The sequence below is a fragment of the Lactuca serriola genome, chromosome 8 (assembly GCF_051521515.1).
Source record: "Lactuca serriola cultivar US96UC23 chromosome 8, Lser_US96UC23_V15, whole genome shotgun sequence".
In the NCBI taxonomy this organism is placed as follows: domain Eukaryota; kingdom Viridiplantae; phylum Streptophyta; class Magnoliopsida; order Asterales; family Asteraceae; genus Lactuca; species Lactuca serriola.
Genome location: NC_136415.1, coordinates 277,234,514 through 277,240,031, shown reverse-complemented (window position 1 = coordinate 277,240,031; position 5,518 = coordinate 277,234,514). Strand labels below are relative to the sequence as shown.

At 33.3% G+C, this 5,518-nt stretch overlaps 1 pseudogene; it reads right to left on the bottom strand.

The window, feature by feature from the left end:
- Positions 1–268: 268 nt before the first annotated feature.
- Positions 269–1,015, bottom strand: LOC145068112 (TLC domain-containing protein At5g14285 pseudogene; annotated as a pseudogene).
- Between the last annotated feature and the right edge of the window lie 4,503 nt (positions 1,016–5,518).

The window sequence follows — 5,518 nt, the reverse complement described above, 5'->3', positions numbered from 1 at the left end:
AAAAAATAGAAAGAGAAAGAAGTGAAAGTTAATAAATAACTAAAATAGATAAAATATTAAAAAATAATAATAATAAGACATTGTTTGTACAAACTTTCAATTGCATATACTAGGTATTCATATTATATCATGTGTTTCCCATATGATACACCTATTTCATACTAGTATCAAGTTGAACATTTATATATATACAAAAAACACAATTTTTGAAGGTGGACCATTTATATATATATATATACACAAAAACACAAATTTTGAAGGTCTACCTTTAAATTAATTTCCTTATTTTGCTTCTTTCTTTAAACAATTCAACCCAACGATTAGACACCCACAACACACTAATTAAAATAGCATTCACAATCACAACCATCCAAGAACCCCAAGCCCACATCGGAACCACACCATCACCACCACCATTCCAGTAAAACACCACCATTTTATACACGAGCAACGGCCCCAACACCCCTCTAACCATCGTATAAAACCCATAAAAATAAGGAGATAAACCACTATACAACCATGCCGCCACTGCCACCTCATCTTTCCGGCACTTAGCAAGGCTCCATATATTCTGACAAAGGCTAGTGACCTCCGCTAGTGCAAGGAGGAGGAGGATGGCATAACCGCCATAACCGACCACATAACGACATGTTATGAACACATAAAGAACCGCTAAATGGTGGACAATGAACAAGTAATCTTTGGGAATAAAGATTAAGTAATGTGTGGTGTCTATGAAGAAGTATGCAATGCTAAAGTCAAGAACAAAGGCTTGAAATGGTGTGTTTTCGGCAGCAAAGTGTTGGTAGGGTTTTTCTGGGTGTAGGAAATTTGCATAGATTGATAGGAAGACTACTGGGGTACCATGAGTTAAGGAGATTAAGCAACTTGAAGCATCTACCCTTTTCTTGGGATCCCATTTCTTAAAAAGTGTTGAGTAGCCAATAAGATATATTGAAATATACATGAGAGTGAAATATGGAAGTAATGAGGAATCAATATTTAGGGTTTCCATGGTGGTGAGAAAAGGGAGCTTGTAGGTTCGAATATCGGACTAAGAAACGGTTGAAGGATCAAATCTTATTAAAAACAATCACTTGTGAAGGTTGATCAAGATTCGAATCTCACAGAACGAACCAAAATACAAAGATATTGGCTAAGAATTTTGCGTCTTGATCTTGAAGGTAGAACGAAAATGGTAAGAATTGAATGGAAATGGGGGGATATTTTTTGATTTGGGTGGTGGTGCAAAAAGTACATATTTTGAAGTGAGAAAAGTCTAAGATATTAAGAGGAAGGTGGTGTCATGTTATATATAAAAAAGAGAGTTTCATTACGTAAAGCAAATTGAGTACACACAACACGATAAGCAATCTAAAAGTTATACCATGTGCTCATGGAATATTCTTTATATCTTTATTAATTACTCGAAACACCTGAAAATTATTGTTATGGATGAAACAAATAATAGTGATTTAAATAGTAAATTATTTATTTACAGTTAATTAATAGCTAAGAATATTAATTACAACCGGAATACATTTCAGAAAATCTACTTTTGTAAGCTTAATATTTCATTTTGTGACAGTTTTCCAATTTGAACGGTTGTAATATTTTGGTCATTATAGAGATTAACCCTTTTATTTATTATGTGTCTATGTCTAAACATTTCATGTTTGTACATAGTTATTTCAAGTTAAAAGCTTTTACCGAATCACTAACTCAACTTGTAATCAAAATGATAAAATACATCTTTACAGCTATCGACTATGATATTCACTTCAGAAATCCGAAGTAACTAGAACATCACTACAAGGAAATGAGCAATTAGCGGCGACAAAAGTCGCCGGTAAAGGGTCGAGAAGTCGCCGCTAAATCGCCGGTAAAAAGTCGTCGCTACTACTTAGTCGCTATTGATCAGATAGTCACCGCTAAAGACAAATGTCGCCGCTAATGCCTCTGTCGCCGCTAAAGACAATGTCGCCGGTAATACTCATGTCGCCGGTAATAGTGTCGCCGGTAATAACGTTTTTCATTTTTTTTATATATTTGCAATTTTGGGTATAATTTATTCCAAATACTGTTATAATTAATTCTATACCAAATATTACATAACAACATCAAATTAAATACCAAATACTCTTATAATTAATTTAATACAAAAATAAACAACCAAAAGTTTAATAATTCTAACAAGTAGCAAAGTAAGTTTTTCAATTCTAACAAATAGCAAAGTGTGACAAGTATAAAATACAAATAAAGCTCCTCCCTGCATATCATCATCTTCATTCCCATCATTTCCTCCTTGATTATTTTGCGATTGAAAAAACGAATAAAGCTCTTCCCTACATGTCGGGTCGTTGAGTAATGCCCGAAAATTTTCCAACTACATAATAAATAATAACATATATAAATTATAAGTTAACTTTCCAACTAGGGACGAAAACACAATTACCAAATCCACATGCATTTTATGACGCCAAAGTACATTGTTATTTTTAAACTAAGACAAAAAAGCAAAATACATTGTTATTTCTTGCATATGGGACAAAAACTCAAATACCAAAGCTTTTACCAAATACTCACCAAAAACCAAAATGACCAAATCAACATACATACATAATAACATCCTACTTATACCAAATACACATAATTTCACATATATATATATATATATATATAGATAATAACATCATACTTATACCAAATACTCATATACCACATATATATATCAAACACACATACATTGACATATATAACCCACATTTACATAGATTTACATACAAATATCAAATGTACATATATGACAATTTTCATTCATATACCACATACACAACAAACACACATACATTCACATACATACATAATAACATCCTACTTATACCAAATATATACACATAATTTCACACACACACACACACGCACACACACACACAATATATATATATATATATATATATATATGTATAATAACATCATACTTATACCAAATACTCATATACCACATATATATCAAACACACATACATTGACATATATACACCACATTTACATAGATTTACATACAAATATCAAATGTACATATATGACAATTTTCACATAATTGATACAACTACATATATTTTGAAATTAAACTCAAATTTCACGATAAATAGAAGTAAATAGAACCTGTGATGATGAGATCAACAAAAATGGTCTAGTGGTAGGGGTAGTCGCTAGTGGTGGTTAGGAACACAATCAACAAAACTGAAATAGACAATTTTTTGCAATTAAACACTACAATAAGCTTAAAATCGATGTTATAACCGAAAAGGGAGCGGAAATTGACTTGGAAACACCTCTCAGTCCCCGGAAAAAGGTCAGTGTCGCCGGAAAAATGGTCCTCATCGGAAAATGGCTCTCTCCGCTGGTATCTTCTTTATGGCCGATTGTACACAGTCACCAGAAAGTAAGTAATGTCTATCACTCACTTACTTGACGACTTAATTGAGGAATCAATGATGTATGCCGAAGAGAAAAAACAACAGCGAATGGAGAGTAACAGAACAACAAAAGGAAAAAGAAGATGAATTTTTGGGGTTAACTGCGTCGACCTTTAGCGGCGACACATTTACCGGGGACTAATTCAGCTTTAGCGGCGACAATACGTCTTTAGCGGCGACTCTTCGGAGGGAATTATTACCGCGTCATTTTTCGATCTTTAGCGGCGACACCTGTAGGTCTTTACTGGCGACGCAAGTCGCCGGTATTGAGTTTATGCGTTCCAAAACCACTCTAGCCATTGGATTAGAACCACGATCGGACGATTCATGTTTACCAGAACGTCAAAACGCGGATCAGTGTCATTCGGTCTTTAGCGGCGACACTTGCAGGTCTTTACCGGCGACACATGTCGCCGGTATTGAGTTTATGCGTTCCAAGACCACTCTAGCCATTGGATTAGAACCACGATCGGACGATTCGTGTCTATCAGAAAGTAAAAACGCGGATCGGTGTCATTCAGCCTTTAACGACGACACCAATAGCGGCGACACGGAGCTTTAGCGGCGACTTTTTAATATGTCGCCGCTAAAGCTCAGTGTCGCCACTAAAGGCTGAATTTCTTGTAGTGCATATATTTAATTATCATCATGTGAACAAAGTTGTCTATTGTTTGTAAGTGACACATGTTAGATTATATATCTCAATTAAATTCTAATCACTTACACAAACTTAACTAAATAATCAATTTCAAGGTATGGTAAGAATCTTTTAAATGATATTTATCTTTTTTAACTTATTTTTTATTTTTTTAAGTTTATGAGTTTTCTCTCTTTGTAATTGCAATTTTAGGGCCTACTTAAGATAACCGGGTCATTTATATATGTGGCTGCCGCGGAAGATAGCATATGGATTTGGCCCACGTATGATGATTGATGAGAGAGATCAGATCGGTCTTTCCAAAGATATAGTGGGTTCAGGACGAAAAAAAAAGCACTTAAAGTTGAAAATAAACAAACCGTTATAAAATATATTATTAATATTAAAAATAAAAATATGGCCACAACATTATAAAAACAATTAATTTAAAGAAAAATGTATTTTTCTAGCATTTTTAGATGAGTTGATTTTTTCTCTCTCGATATATATACCATATATTCTAGGAATTTTGGATCCCTTAGAGACATGAGTTCTGGACAACCGCCCAGGTTGCCTGCTTACCGTGCGGGTCGGGTCTGTCTATATCGTTGTCAATTATTAGGGTGTAGGCCGTAGTTTTAGGTGGTACATAAACAAGAGACAGACTAGAGTTTCTTATTCAGTCTCTTAGTACTTGTATTCTCTCTGCAGAAAAAACACTAATTTGTTCACATGTTCTACAATTTACACTTTGTTCTTAGTTGTAGTGAATCGTTTGTGTTAATCATTAGACTAAGAGAGGTTATATAGTGTTTAACATAGTTGAGAGATATTTGTAGTGAGGTTTTGAACTTTTGATGTAAAAATATTTTGTGTACCAGTTATTCATGATAAGAGAAGTATGTCAATTTGTTTGTGTTGTTGTTCACTTTTATTTTAGTCACTTGAATATTTTCGCACTATAAAAGATTTTACCAAACTAAAAAGTTGTTCATAAACTGAATTTACAAAAGCTGATTTTTTTAAATTCTATAAATTATAATTTTTATTAATTATTATAAAAAACTCACTCCCAATATGTATTCCCCTATTTCTTTTTTCTTTGTATTCTCAGATCTTCCAATCATGCCTTTTAAAATAGCAAGCAAAATATTCGTTAAAAAGATGTTTCATCCTTACATGGTGAGGGAGGTACACAACAATTTAAAAACCACGGGTCCATGCCATCTCAAAAATCACAAATTGTTTTTATGAAGGTATTAGAAGCTGGTAGAAAATCTAAAGTCTATGAAAGTTATGTAAAACGTGTTTCACATAAATAACACATATTAATTAGATTAAGGAAACACATATTAATTAGATTAAGGTTGTATTTGGCGCGCCACAGCTAACTAATAAGT